This window comes from Mytilus californianus, unplaced genomic scaffold (genome assembly GCF_021869535.1).
Source record: "Mytilus californianus isolate M0D057914Y unplaced genomic scaffold, xbMytCali1.0.p SCAF_6, whole genome shotgun sequence".
NCBI classification, from domain to species: Eukaryota; Metazoa; Mollusca; class Bivalvia; order Mytilida; family Mytilidae; genus Mytilus; species Mytilus californianus.
Window position 1 is genome coordinate 2,892,263 of NW_026262712.1, and position 17,334 is coordinate 2,909,596.

The following is a 17,334-nucleotide window of genomic DNA, read 5'->3' on the forward strand; positions in this document are numbered from 1 at the left end:
TTTTTTCTGATACAATTTTTTTTTCTTACACTTATTTTATTTCTCCAATGACAATGTGGGGACGTGGGGTATGTGAGCGCGCTCACTAAGGTTCTTTCATTTATTTATTTATTGATTGGTGTTTAAAGCCACTTTCAACACTATTGTGCTATTTCGTGGCGGTCAGTTTTTATTGGTGGTGGAAGCCGGAGTGCCCGGAGAGAACCATCAACCTTCGGTAGGAAAACTAACAATCCTAGTCAATTAAGATTGGAGTCTAGTGCACCTGCCCCGTGTGGGATTCGAACTAACAACCTCAGTATTGACAGGCTGGTGATAAGGAATGTTCTATATGAGAACCATTTTCTTTTAAAGCATTATGCAAAAGCTAACAATAGTTAGTCAAGTTTTCTTGTAAGATCGGATACTTTAAATTTTCATTCAACGGAAAATACACGTAGGCCTATGTGTTGCTTTTCTGTAATCCCTTAGTAAAGATTTATCCTAATTGAAAAGCAACTGAATACCATGTTTAATCAAACTTTTATGTGACGTCGAGTTCATTTTGTTTACCAGTTAAGATGCACCAAAACATTAAAAGAAGTCATGTCGTTTTCGTTTTTTCAACAATTATTTGTTGCATTAAAAAGCAATCATTGGGAAAATATTAGCAATTGAAATACGATTATATGTATGATGTTTTAAAGTGGAAAAGTATGTTCTTTATAAGATAATTAACTGTATTAAGGAGATTTCAGAAAGAAAATGTTATTGATTTTAAAAACAATTCCCAATTTAAAGCTGACAGATTAGATATTTAATTTTATTTTAAAAAAAGAGTCTTAAACAAAATTTCTTATTTCATTTTGACAAAATCACAAAATATCTCATCGGCACTGCTTGACAATAACTATACAAATCCCCCATTAAAACAGATTCCCCTTTTTTTATTTCCATCATGTAATCAACTTTATAAACGGCTTTCCCAATCTTGCATTTTTTCTTACATTTCACATGTCACAATACGAATGTTATGACGTCACAGTAACAGTCGATTGTTTAATGACGTCATTTACGCTGATTGACCCTGGTTCAGCCGGCTTAATTTATTCAAAAGTTGATATCTCATCAGTTAGCCTCTGTAGTTTATTGACTGGAGTTTTGTTAATTTGACTAAAAAGAGAGATTTGGTATACGTCAATGAGACAGCAACCAAACGATGTAACAGTTACATAACCAAAAGACATCTAGTGGGCAATAATCAGTTTTCAACAACAGACAGCTATCCGTACAATTTGTCAAGATCTAAATCGTCTCGAGTTTATAAAAGTTGTAAATAAATTCAATTAAAACGATCAAAGATCAATCATTAACATTCAATTCTCCAAACATTGAAAAACACTAAACTACTGTCGAAGTTCCTACACTGGAACAGGCTCATGAAAGTGTGGCTGGACCTTTTTACGATCTCAACCTTAGCTCTTTTATCTTTTATATCTCAAACAGAAGATTAACAATAAAATAAACCCAGTACGGTAAAACAAAACACAAAATAGATAACAAAACACAAAATAGATAACAAAACACAAAATAGTAGATAACAAATCACCCAAAAGATAACAGAACACCCTATAGATAACAAAACACAAAATAGATAACAAATTATACCGTATATTAAAAGCTCGCAACGGTTACCGAAATCATGCTCAAAGTACTTAACCTGCTACAAGATCTAGAACAATGTCCAAAATACAGAAAGACAGGATCTACAATAATAGCGCAAGGCCCAACATACAGAAAGAAATGATCTAGCACAATGCCCAAAATACAGAAAAACATGATCTAGCGCAATGCCCAAAATACAGAAAAACATAATCTAGCGCAAAGTCCAAAATACAGAAAGACATGATCTAGCGCAATGTCCAAAACACAGAAACAGTCATGATCTAGCGCAATGTTCAAAATACAGAAAGACATGATCTAGCGCAATGTCCAAAATACAGAAAAACATAATCTAGCGCAAAGTCCAAAATACAGAAAGACATGATCTAGCGCAATGCCCAAAACACAGAAACACAGTCATGATCTAGCGCAATGTCCAAAATACAGAAAGACATGATCTAGCGCAATGTCCAAAATACAGAAAAACATGATCTAGCGCAATGCCCAAAAGACAGAAAGACATGATCTAGCGCAATGTCCAAAGTACAGAAAGACATGATCTAGCGCAATGCCCAAAATACAGAAAGACAGGATCTTTAGCGCAATGCCCAACAAACAAAAAGACATAATCTAGCGCAATGTCCAAAATACAGAAAGACATGATCTTGCGCAATGCCCAAAATACAGAAAGGCATGATCTAGCGCAATGCCAAAAATACAGAAAAAAATGATCTGGCACAAAGTCCAAAAACAGAAAGACACGATGTAGCGCAATGTCCAAAATACAGAAAGACAGGATCTATAGCGCAATGCCAAACATACAGAAAGACATGATCTAGCGCAATGTCAAAAATCCAGCAAGACAAGATCTAGAACAATGTCCAAAATACAGAAAGACAGGATCTATAATAATAGCGCAAGACCCAACATACAGAAAGAAATGATCTAGCACAATGCCCAAAATACAGAAAAACATGATCTAGCGCAATGCCCAAAATACACAAAAAAACATAATCTAGCGCAAAGTCCAAAATACAGAAAGACATGATCTAGCGCAATGTCCAAAACACAGAAACACAGTCATGATCTAGCGCAATGTCCAAAATACAGAAAGACATGATCTAGCGCAATGTCCAAAATACAGAAAAACATGATCTAGCGCAATGCCCAAAAGACAGAAAGACATGATCTAGCGCAATGTCCAAAGTACAGAAAGACATGATCTAGCGCAATGCCCTAAATACAGAAAGACAGGATCTTTAGCGCAATGCCCAACATACAAAAAGACATAATCTAGCGCAATGTCCAAAATTCAGAAAGACATGATCTAGCGAAATTCCCAAAATACAGAAAGACATGATCTTGCGCAATGTCCCAATACAGAAAGACACGATCTAGCGCATTGCCAAAAACAAACTATTATTATACAGGAAAAACAAAAAAAAAAATTATGTTTTAAGTCTACTGAGTATGAATAGGCATTTTATATTTACCACTAAAAATCTGAGACGAAGTGATTAAACAGCAACAGTATGGTTTTAGGCTACCAATAAGTGTATTGCTACAGGGAGACAGATTTGATGGGTGGTATGTTGGTGCTGTCTTAAAAAAATATTTCGTCGACTGAAATACATACAAAATGACCGATACCGCGGATAGTACTGTAGTTAATCGCTAAACCGGGTGAAAATGAATCATACAGCAAATCTAACGACACCTAGAACAAAGAGATCAACTACGACAAACGATTTTTAACGGTTGATAGAAATATGTCTTAGAAAAAGAGCTGCAAATCGTACTGTCGGTCTATAAGACGGGTATATTTTGATAATTTGTACTTCCGTATATTTCAATTATAATGTGTGCTATTCTTACGGCACTGAACATTCATCCTTTTAAGGGGGGAGGGAAGGGGATACGTTTTTATTTCTCGAGACGATAACTTTTTTCGACTTCAATCAAAACATTAGAGTAAAATCCAGTACAGTAAAAGCATATAACATAACGGTAACAAAACACAAAATAGATAACAAAACACAAAATAGATAAAAAATAAACACAAAATAGATAACAAAACACAAAATAGATAACAAAACACAAATTAGATAACAAAACACAATATTGATAACAAAACACAAATTAGAACTTAATCTGCTGATGAGAAATCCTACCGTCTTACACTTAATATCGCATGCTGTACTTAGATTTCATGCTGAAACGTCATAAATAGTACAGAAAGACATGATCAGAGGGTCTGGATGGGGTTTACAGAAAAGAGAATAATGGGCAAAAAGTGCAGAATAAAGGGCTAAAAAAAAAGAAAACAGAGAAAGACATGATCGGTCTAGCGCAATGCCCAAAATACAGAAAAACAGGATCTAAAGCGCAATGCCCAAAATAAAAAAAGACATAAGCTAGCGCAATGCCCAAAATAAAAAAAGACATAAGCTAGCACAATGCCCAAAATACAGAAAAACAGGATCTATAGCGCAATGCCCAAAATAAAAAAAGACATAAGCTAGCGCAATGCCCAAAATAAAAAAAGACATGACCTAGCACAATGTCCAAAATTCAGAAGGACATGATCTAGCGCTATTCCCAAAATACAGAAAGACATGATCTGACACACTGTCCAAAATACAGGAAAACATGATCTAGCGTAATGCTCAAAATATAGAAAAACAGGATCTATAACACAATACCCAAAATACAGAAAGACATGATCTGGCGCAATGTCCCAATACAGAAAGACACGATCTAGCGCAATGCCAAAAACAAACTATTATTATACAGAAAAACCGAAAAGAAAATTATGTTTTAAGTCTTCTGAGTATGAATAAGCATTTTATATTTACCACTAAAAGTCTGAGACGCAGTGATTAAACAGCAACAGTATGGTTTTACCAATAAGTTGATTGCGACAGGGAGACAGATTTGATGGGTGGTATGTTGGTGCTGTCTAAACAAAAATATTTCGTCGACTGAAATACATATAAAATGACCGATACCGCGGATAGTACTGTAGTTAATCGCTAAACCGTGTGAAAATGAATCATACAGCAATCTAACGACACCTAGAACAAAGAGATCAACTACGACAAAAGATTTTTAACGGTTGATAGAAATATGTCTTAGAAAAAGAGCTGCAAATCGTACTGTCCGTCTATAAGACGGGTATATTTTGATAATTTGTACTTCCGTATATTTCAATTATAATGTGTGCTATTCTTACGGCACCGAACATTCATCCTTTTTTGGGGGGAGGGAAGGGGATACGTTTTTATTTCTCGAGACGATAACTTTTTTCGACTTCAATCAAAATATTAGTGTAAAATCCAGTACAGTAAAAGCATATAACATAACGGTAACAAAACACAAAATAGATAAAAAAACACAAAATAGATAACAAAACACAATATTGATAGCAAAACACACAATAGATAACAAAACACAATATAGATAACGGAACACAATATTGATAACAAAACACAATATTGATAACAAAACACAAAATAGAACTTAATCTGCTGATGAGAAATCCTACCGTCCTACACTTAATATCACATGCTGTACTTCTTAGATTTCATGCTGAAACGTCATAAATAGTACAGAAAGACATGATCATAGGGTCTGGATGGGGTTTACAGAAAAGAGAATAATGGACAAAAAGTGGAGAATAAAGGGATAGAAAAATAAAAAAAGAGAAACACAGGCCACAAAAATAAAGAAAAGAGATTAAAGGGGTGCTGAAATATAAAGAATAGATAATAATGGGCAAAATCTATGAAGAATAGAGAAAAACGACTCAAAAATTAAAGAATACAGAATTGGAGGACCCCAATCCAGACCCTCTGATCTAGCGCAATGCCCAAAATACAGAAAGACATGATCTAGCGCAATGTCCAAAAAACAAAAAGACATGATCTAGCGCAATGTCCAAAATACAGAAAGACGTGATCTAGCACAATGCTCAAAATACAGAAAGACATGATCTAGCGCAATGCCCCAAATACAGAAAGACATGATCTATAAAGCAATGCCCAAAATATAGAAAGACAGTCATGATCTAGCGCAATGCTCAACATACAGATTGTACTGTAGTTAATCGCTGAACCGTGTGAAAATGTATCATACAGCAATCTAACGACACCTAGAACAAAGGAAAAAAGAGTTGCAAATCGTTCTGTCGGTCTATAAGACGGGTATGTTTTGATAATTTGTACTTCCGTATATTTCAATTATAATGTGTGCTATTCTTACGGCATCGACAAACAAGACATTTCGATTCAAGCCTTTTTCACCCCACCCTTTCAGCATTCTTGGCTATATTGTGGCGAACATTTTTTCATTGGCGGAGAAAGCCGGAGTATCCTAAGAGATCTCCTGGCCTTCGACGGGAAAGCTTTCAATCCTTGTAAATAAGGATCGGAGTCAAAGGAGCGGGTGTGAACTCAAATCACATGCAGTGTTGACAGGCTAGTGATCACTTCAAATGAAATACCTAGATGCTTGTTTCTGGATCCTATTAATTATTCAATTGTATTAATATGTTAATACCAAATTGTGTACATAATTTAACTTGAATTTAATTAATAAAATATGTTTACACTAGATCACACGACCACTGAGGCCCCAAGATCTTTAAAGGGGTGGGGGTATATAGTATTAGCTTACCTCCTATACACGTCTGTGAATATCAATGGTTAAAAGCGAACACGTGGGAACCATGTATAATATTTAATAATTTAAAAGGTGCTATGTGCTGATCATACATTATATTGTAATATTTGATAACCCATTTACATCTCATAAATATACTATTGCAAGTTTATTCTCTGGTTAAAGATCAACACGTTTAGTTAAATATATTTAGTCATTTGTTCTCACATGTCAATTTGACAATTTGGTTTGAATATCATTTCGCAGTTTCCGAATCTAATGCATTCTGTGTATTATTTTCACAAGCACCACAAAACATTGTGAAAGCTAAGATCGATCTAAACAATGGAAATGCAACCAAAGATATGACGTGTTTTGGGGGTACAAACGATAGAATTACCCATAATTCTTTAGATTCTGACCTATTGTTTAACAGGTGTTCGAGATTGAGCACGCGAAACAACTGTCATTCAATAATAAATGAAGATGGACTGGTTTAATGTCCAGTCACAAATATTATATGCATATAAGAACGAAAACATATTAATGTCACAGTGGTATGAATATGAACCTTGTTTTGTACTAGACACGGCTGAACCGGATTTGAACGTGTTAGTTCACAAATTAGCAGTCCGCCTGAGGCACATCATCCTACCTGGACACAGTATACTGAGAGTCGATCAGACTTTTCTCTCACTCCAATATTCAGCGGGCTTTGCAGGAGAGCAACAGCAGCAAGTACCAATGTTCAAGTCTTAAGAACCGGATAAGGATAAAACTCATGACCTCCCGCCATACTCGCGAACACGCTACCATTCAACCAACAACGGACGATAGAAAAAGAAGCTGAGACATTAATCAGGTGATGTTTATATTCAACCGGAGAATTAACTATAAATACTATCTTACAACGCGGTGTGTGTCGCTCTTCGTCTCGGTTAATATCAGATGCAATATTGTAGCTTCTCTGTTCATTTAAACGTCTCATAATAGGTTCTTTAATTGAACATTGAAATAATATTGAAATAAAACGGAAAATCGAAAAATTAATTCATTTATCTGTAACACTTGATAAGATAGTACTGAATGAAAAATCATAAAATTGTTCATCATTTGTATAGAACGAACGTAAAACATATCCAAAACTTTGCCAAAATTACCTATAAAAATATTTTCTCTATTACCAGTGCATTGATTGTTCTTAAAAATCGATATGTATTTGTTAAGTATTTTTTAACGTTTCAATGATGTAAAAAAAATTAATGGGTATCCGACTTCGATTTTTTGTTTGTTTTGTAGTTGTATATCAATCAGAGTAGGGTTTCTTAATAATCGAATTTTTTTGCCAGATATATTTCCGTTTAAATGATGTAATATTATTATAGGGTCACCGACTTCATTTTTTGTTTTGTTTTTTGTTTGTTGGTTGTACATCAATCGTAACTACTCGCCCATTCTCAGGAATAACAAAAATCATTAGTACGTCAGTCCACGAATACCGCAATTGTCTTTTTATCTTTAATTAGAATTTTCTACGGTATAATGTAGCGTAGTGTATTACATCTAAAACTTGTAATAAGGACATTTACTATCAAGTGCATATCAGTTTTCAAGCCAATATCTTGTCTATTTTTCTAAATAGTTTGTCATTATTGCAGATATAATAGTGCCAAAGCAGATGTATTCTATTTTTATTACAGCTTTGATGACGTATAAGTGAAAAAATATGATACATTTCTATATTATATCGAATGCTTTTTCATAACAACCATTTAGCCTAATGCAAGTAAATTTAAAAGATTATAATTCCCGAAAGATGAATTATTTCTGAAATATGTTTTATTGTTATCGAGTGGTTTACAATTACTCATTAATGTGATGTAAAACTAGAAACAATAAAATGTGATTGAAAGTGAAAATAGTGTTCAGATTTTGTTATTAATCTGGTAACGATGATTCTCCGCTCAATATATTTAGTTTTTAGGTTGTCAGGTTGTCAGGCTTTTAATTAACGAGAATATTACAACTTCTATTTAAGTATCAAGAGTAAAGAAATCAAGTGAGCAGAAGAAGAATGCATTTACTCGAATATATTGTTTTACGTCTTTCAAGTGTAAAATTAAGTGATCAGATTGACCGGTATGGCACTATTGGAAACAAATGGTTCATTCGTTTGGAACGAACAGTTGTAACCGAGTTTAACAGTGACCACACACGTCTACTGGTGTGAACTGAAACAATTTTCCGGTCACGACCTAAGCACTTAAAGTAGTCAATATATTGTATAGGAGAGACTCGACGGGTGTCACATGTTGATCAGGATCTAACTAACCCTTCCGGGGCGCCTGAGATCACCCCCGGTTTTCGACATGATTCGTTTTCCTTAGTCTATACTACAATTATCAAAGGACACCGACATTGGACTTGTGTTCTACTTAACGATTTCAAAATGGCGACAACAGGAGAAAATTAAATTATTTGAAATGGTTTTGTTGTTTTGTTGTTTATCTGCGTAAAAATGCAACTACTGTTTGAAAATGAAATATATAATCGAGAAATGTATTTACCATGAGTTACGTGATAAAGGTAAACATGAAATATACACTATTAATATACAGTAGATCACCGAAAACGAGACTTGTTAGTGAATAAGCTAACAACTGCAGCACCTGATAGTTTATTGTTGTATTTTCATGCTTATCTGAACGTTGTAGAAACGCTATCAAATCGGAGAATATGTTGACAGGCTATATTTTGAGCGTACTTTGACCTATAATGGTTTATTTTTATAAATTTTGACTTGGATGGAGAGTTGTCTCATTGGCCCTCATACCACATCTTATATCTATATACAAATGCATGAAGCCAAAAATTTGTAAACATTTCAAAATTTCCCATTGCGTCAATTTTCAGGGTTGGAAAAATTACAAGACGGATGGTTTATGAATTTGGTGATGTCTAAGGCTTAGAAAAGGATCAATTATCAATCCGCTAGTGTGTGATGTCTTATCACTTGATATAACCAGTCAACATAATTTAATAGGAATGACTCGACGGGTGTCAAATGTGGATCAGGATCTGCTAACCCTTTCGGAGCACCTGAGATCACCCCCGGTTTTCGGCGTGGTTCGTTTTGCTTAGTCTTTATTTAGTTTTCTATCTTGTGTTTTGTATAACGGTTGTTTTGCTTTTGGTCGTTTTTTCGTTTTTTGCAAAATGGCGTTGTCAGTTTTTTTTCGACTTATGAGTTTGAATATCCCTTTGATACATATATCTTCCGCTTCTCTCGTAGATTTACAAGAATATCGGATCACAGGAGATTAAAAGGTAATGAATTCATGGAAAAAGACAGAGCGGTATGGGTGGCCGAGTGTTCTAAATAGTCTAAATACTATATTACTGGAATATATTACCTTAGCCGTATTTGGCACAACTTTTTGGAATTTTGGGTCCTCAATGCTCTTCAACTTCGTACTTGTTTGGCTTTACAACTATTTTGATATGAGCGTCACTGATGAGTCTTATGTAGACGAAATGCACGTCTGGCGTATCAAATTATAATCCTGGTACCTTTGATAACTATTTACTAGCCTGTCAACACTGAGGTTGTGAGTTCGGACCCCGCACGTGGAACGTGCATTCGACTCAAATCTTAATCGACTGGGATAGTCATTTTTCCTGACGAAGGTCGGTGGTTCACTACTGTCACCCGGCTTCCTCAACAGACCGCCAGGAAATAGTGCTGAAAGTGGCGTTAACATCAGTCAACCAATCAAATGCAAACGGCAGTTTATTCAACATATAATGATAACCTAAATGGTACTAGTTTTACTGCACCAGATGCGCATTTCGACAAAGTTTCGTCAGTAATGCCCGAGACCAAAATATTTGAAAATCCAAAAAAATAACTGATTGTATTTTCTTCACGCCAAAAAGACCTGTGTAAGCCCTTAAATGAATCACTAGCTGCAATATATTTTTTAACTTAATTGTGACATCATCTAACGCGATAGTGAAAACCAAAAATAATGCGACAAAAAAAAATGTTATTTCAAAGAGACAAAAAAAAAGACTTTAGTTACAAAATCAAATTCATAAAATCATATTTTCCATCTAAATAAACAGACTTGATGTTATATAGTATTATGAAACTTATCGATAATTTCGTACGATATTCGGAAAACAAGTCATGTGTCTGGATTTAGATATTTCCATATGTATATTGCCTAATAGTTATATACAAGACAATTTGATTAAAATACAGATCATACATGTATGTCCAAGCTCATTCCCTTTTACTTTCTGTTATGGTACAAATGTAATTATTTCTTACATCAGCCATAGTCATTTTGCATTGAAACCAGAAGAATCAACTCGTGTATTAATCCGACAAATAAACAGACTTGATGTTATATAGTATTATGAAAATTTTGAAGGCGTGCATTAATCCGACAAAACCAGAAAACAGAAAAACAGAGCGTTTTCAGATTCTTCTAAGCAAAGCTTGGACACGTGATCTGTATATTAATCAGATTGTATATAAGACTCCATTTCATACTACCACACGACAGTGTGACAATTTTTTACAATCATTTATAGTTACAGCACTAATTGAAAAAAATATTAGAACTACCTCAAATCATGCTCTGTACCTAGTCATTTTGCATTGAAACCAGAAGAATCAACTCGTGTATTTGTTGCAAACATTATTTACTTCAATAAAATTCAACCTAATTCAATTCAAATCATTTTTGTCATGATAGATGGTCTGAATGATGGATAATTTTTTAGATTGATGGATCATTTTTGTACTCTTTTAATTTTTAGGCCATTTTTCTCTATTTTTTTTTTTTTTTGACAATCAAACTTTATTCTTTATATGTTTTAGCACTAAATAAATATTTCCCTATTCTCGCTTTTTACTTTGCCTATTTTTCCCCTATTCTCCTTTTTCTTTGCCAATTTGCCCTATTCTCCTTTTTTCTTTGCCTATTATTCCATATTCTCCTTTTTCTTTGCTTATTATTCCCTATTCTCCTTTTTCTTTGCCTATTTTTCCCTATTCTCCTTTTTCTTTGCCAATTTTACCTATTCTCCTTTTTCTTTGCTTATTATTCCCTATTCTCCCTTTTCTTTGCTTATTATTCCCTATTCTCCTTTTTCTTTGCCTATTTTTCTATATTCTCCTTTTTCTTTGCCAATTTTCCCTATTCTCCTTTTTCTTTGCCTATTATTCCCTATTCTCCTTTTTCTTTGCTTATTATTCCCTATTCTCCTTTTTCTTTGCTTATTATTCCCTATTCTCCTTTTTCTTTGCCTATTTTTCCATATTCTCCTTTTTCTTTGCCAATTTTCCCTATTCTACTTTTTCTTTGCTTATTATTCCATATTCTCCCTTTTCTTTGCTTATTATTCCCTATTCTCCTTTTTCTTTGCTTATTATTCCCTATTCTCGCTTTTTACTTTGCCTATTTTTCCCCTATTCTCCTTTTTCTTTGCCAATTTTCCCTATTCTCCTTTTTCTTTGCCTATTATTCCATATTCTCCTTTTTCTTTGCTTATTATTCCCTATTCTCCTTTTTCTTTGCCTATTTTTCCATATTCTCCTTTTTCTTTGCCAATTTTCCATATTCTCCTTTTTCTTTGCTTATTATTCCATATTCTCCTTTTTCTTTGCCAATTTTCCCTGTTCTCCTTTTTCTTTGCCTATTATTCCTAAATTTCTTTTTTCTTTGCTTATTATTCCCTATTCTCCTTTTTCTTTGCTTATTATTCCATATTCTCCTTTTTCTTTGTTTATTATTCCCTATTCTCCTTTTTCTTTGCCTATTTTTCCCTATTTTTTATTTTTTGGTCCGTTTTACTGTAGAATTGGCCGTTTATCCTCTATTCTGTACATCCCCTTTCAGACCAATCATAATACTACAACTATAGCATGTGAAAAAACAATATCAATATACAATATTTAACTAAATATCTAAAGACTCCCATGTCCTCAGTTTTATATATTGCCTGTTTTAAAAAGCTTATTGACTTTAACGTATGATCTTAGGTTGAGAATATATCTATATCAGTAAATTTTATGAATTGTATGTTTTCGTTTATCAAAAAATCTAAATAAACTTTTCTAAGAAGACTGTTGATTTCATGTTTTTTTTCACATGAGATCGTAATGTTCGCCTTTTTATCTTTATTATGTTATACTTTTCTCCATGGTGATGTGGGTCGTCCGACTTTTAAGTTTATGATTGCCCGCTCAGTGTGTTCTTCCATTTTTTTTTTCCTGTACGTGCTTTTAATTTGTATTCTCATTATGGAATTGCACTCCTTCGTATAGTTGCTATAAATCATAGTTAGTTTTAGCAGTTGATCATGCCATCAAGTCAATGCTATCAGACGTATTTATCGATAATAACACTATACAGAATGATATAACGATTGTGTCAGTGTAATGGTACAATCACATGACCAAATACTTAACCAAGAAATATTTACATTCATTTAAAGACAGGACATTAGACATATTTCTGTTGATATTATTGTTTTTATGACTGAAATAAAATGTCCATATTGTTGAATCAATACGTAAGACAAAAATAAACTGTAATATCTATGTAGGCCGCAATCAGTATTCGGTTGGTCGTTGTTGAACGTCTGTGTTACAGATGACCACGGATATGTTTCACAGGTTGTAGCTATAACACCGAGCTGAATTGTGACATCATCGATAGACTTTACATCGGTATTTTTACTTTCCCTGAGCAACACGACGGATGTCACTAACGGAGAAGGACCTGCTTACCCTGTCTGAGCACCTGAAGTTAAGGCAGGGTTTTAGTGGGACTCTTGGTTTTCAATCTTAATATTTCAGTGGAGTAATTTGAAGGCTGTTGTCTTCTGTTTGATCGTTTTTGATTGTCCTCTTATAAAAAGAGTATTCCCCTTTGTAAAAAGAGTACTGAAGATGAATATCATTTTGCTTTAAAATGTCAAATTTTAGAAAAACGTAGGCAAAAACTTTTTCAGGAAGTAGAGGGTATAGTTCCATCTTTCAACAAAATGTCTGATGAGGAAAAATTTACATTTATGTTTACATTTAATGAGTATAACACAACTTAAATTATTGTAATGGGGTGAATAATTTATATGTACTAAGAAATAGCCTAACTAACCAGAAAAACTAATTATGTAATACAAATTTGTGATTTTTTTTCAACTTTTTCATTTTTTTTTATTACATAAAATTTAGAATGGAAACGGGGAATGTTTCAAAGTGACAACAACCCGACCAAAGAGCAGAAAACAGCCAACGGGTCTTCAACACTGCGAGAAAATCCCGCACCCGGAGGCGGGCTTCAGCTTGCCCCTTAACAAAAATGTGTACTAGTTCAGCGAAAATGGACGTCACACTAAACTCCGAAACATATAAATGAACCAAAATTAGAAAAAAACATACAAGACTACCAAAGGCCAGAAGTTCCTGACTTGGAACATGCGCAAAAATGTGGCATATATATTCGACTGGTTCTATACCGGACAGAATTGGCTTTTGTCCACGCAAAGCATGATAGTTGAAAGTGGCATGTCGGCGTTTTAACAAATTTTTATTGAAAAATAACTTCTGGTATCAAAAGTATTTAGCTTAACAACAAATTAAATGTTATTAAAATGAAGAACTTAAAGGTTACACACATTACGCACAGATAAATTTGCTCTTTCCGCTAGCTCTCCAATGTCAATAAAAATGTATGTCCCTCCTAAGGGAGATAACTAAAAATGGGATCTCAAATTACAGGGTCAATTACGTGAATTGGCAAACAGACTATTGAGAAATTGATTAAACAATTAAGTTTAAGCAATAATTTCTAATTCCTATCATTAAGATGGTACCAAACACCTTGACTAAAATTTATTTGGCTCGTTTAATTTTTCATAAAATTTTGATAAAATATTTAGTTTGACCCTTTGACAATAATATAAAAATTTCAAAAAACTTGAACCACACACTTTATCGGAAATCATTGGGTATATAGCAGTTTGACAAACACTAATTTTGATCATTGAGAAGCTTAATATTTCCTTAACAATAGAACTTGATTAAAACGTTCAGCTGATTTTTACAGACTTATCTCCCTGTAGTGTTATAAACCACCTTAAGCAATAATTTCTAATTCTTATCATTAATGTAAATGGATTCTACTGAGTGAGAAATATAATATGATTGATTGTTGTTAGTTGCTTAACGTCCAGTGGCAAATATTTCATGCATGTTCAGGACGAGCAGTATAATAAGAAATATGCCGAATAACAACGAAAGTACAATGTAGAAAGTATAAAAGAAATTTAACAGCGACACTTCATGATGTATATAACCACTTATTTTCTGTTATAATCAAACACAGACATGAAATGTGAGGGAACATGTCACTGAGACACTAACCCAAAGAAAAAAAAAACAAAAAAAAAACAGTATAGTGGCACATATAGAAATTCAAAATTATTGCATAAACTTAATTTTTAAATCAATTTCTCACAATACAAAATACATGTACTTATATCATGTTTTGCTAAGATATAAAGAATAGAGAATTTCAGGCGAAAAGTATTAGGAAAAGACTTACAACAACAAACATCACACGGTGCAGTAAACCTGACTTGATCTAGATAGCTTGACTTGGTCTAGATAGCTTGACTTGATCTAGATAGCTTGACTTGATCTAGATAGCTTGACTTGATCTAGATAGCTTGACTTGATCTAGATAGCTTGACTTGGTCTAGATAGCTTGACTTGGTCTAGATAGCTTGACTTGATCTAGATAGCTTGACTTGATCTAGATAGATTGACTTGATCTAGATAGCTTGAATTGGTCTAGATAGCTTGACTTGGTCTAGATAGCTTGACTTGGTCTAGATAGCTTGACTTGATCTAGATAGCTTGACTTGGTCTAGATAGCTTGACTTGGTCTAGATAGCCTGACTTGATCTAGATAGCTTGACTTGGTCTAGATAGCCTGACTTGGTCTAGATAAACTGACTTGATCTAGATAGCTTGACTTGGTCTAGATAGCCCAACTTGGTCCAGTAAATCTAACTTGGTCTAGATAACCTAACTTGGTCTAGATAGCCTGACTTGGTCAAGTTAGCCCAACTTGGTCTAGATAACCAAACTTGGTCTAGATATCCTGACTTGGTCCAGTTAATCTAACTTTGTCTAGATAACCTAACTTGGTCTAGATAACCTGACTTGGTCTAGATAGCCCAACTTGGTCCAGTAAATATAACTTGGTCTAGATAACTTAACTTGGTCTAGATATCCTGACTTGGTCAAGTAAATCTAACTTGGTCTAGATAACCTAACTTAATCTAGATATCCTGACTTGGTCTAGATAGCCCAACTTGGTCTAGATAACCTAACTTGGTCTAGATTATCTGACTTGGTCTAGATAGCCCAACTTGGTCCAGTAAATCTAACTTGGTCTAGATAACCTAACTTGGTCTAGATATCCTGACTTGGTCCAGTAACTCTAACTTGGTCTAGATAACCTTACTTGGTCTAGATAACCTGACTTGGTCTAGATAGACCAACTTGGTCCAGTAAATCTAACTTGGTCTAGATAACCTAACTTGGTCTAGATATCCTGACTAAGTCCAGTAAATCTAACTTGGTCTAGATAACCTAACTTGGTCTAGATATCCTGACTTGGTCAAGTAAATCTAACTTGGTCTAGATAACCTAACTTGGTCTAGAAATCCTGACTTGGTCTAGATAGCCCAACTTGGTCCAGTAAATCTAACTTGGTATAGATAACCTAACTTGGTCTAGATAGCCTGACGGTCTAGATAGCCCAACTTGGTCTAGATAACCTAACTTGGTCTAGATATCCTGACTTGGTCCAGTAAATATAACTTGGTCTAGATAACCTTACTTGGTCTAGATAACATGTCTTGGTCTAGATAGCCCAACTTGGTCCAGTAAATCTAACTTGGTCTAGATAACCTAACTTGGTCTAGATATCCTGACTTAGTCCAGTAAATCTAACTTGGTAGATAACCTAACTTGGTCTAGATATCCTGACTTGGTCCAGTAAATCTAACTTGGTCTAGATAACCTAACTTGGTCTAGATAACCTGACTTGGTCTAGATAGCCCAACTTGGTCCAGTAAATCTAACTTGGTCTAGATAACCTAACTTGGTCTAGATATCCTGACTTGGTCCAGTAAATCTAACTTGGTCTAGATAACCTAACTTGGTCTAGATAACCTGACTTGGTCTAGATAACCCAACTTGGTCCAGTAAATCTAACTTGGTCTAGATAACCTAACTTGGTCTAGATATCCTGACTTAGTCCAGTAAATCTAACTTGGTCTAGATAACCTTACTTGGTCTAGAAAGCCTGACTTGGTCTAGATAGCCCAACTTGGTCCAGTAAATCTAACTTGGTATAGATAACCTAATTTGGTCTAGATAGCCTGACTTGGTCTACATAGCCCAACTTGGTCTAAATAACCTAATTTGGTCTAGATATCCTGACTTGGTCCAGTAAATCTAACTTGGTCTAGATAACCTAACTTGGTCTAGATAACCTGTCTTGGTCTAGATAGCCCAACTTGGTCCAGTAAATCTAACTTGGTCTAGATAACCTAACTTGGTCTAGATATCCTGACTTAGTCCAGTAAATCTAACTTGGTCTAGATAACCTAACTTTGTCAAGATAGCCTGACTTGGTCTAGATAGCCCAACTTGGTCTAGTAAATCTAGTTTGGTCTAGATAACCTAACTTGGTCTAGATAGCCTGACTTGGTCTAGATAGCCCAACTTGGTCCAGTAAATCTAACTTGGTCTAGATAACCTAACTTGGTCTAGATAGCTTGACTTGGTCTTGATAGAAAATCCTAACATTTAATTCACGTTTCTAAAACAGTCTGTTGACTTTTAGAACTCAGTTTATAATCTTGCGATAGGTTTTTCTTGGTTAAATGCAAGACTCTAAAATTGTCTTTCGACATTGTTCAAAGGCGATCATACATAAACAA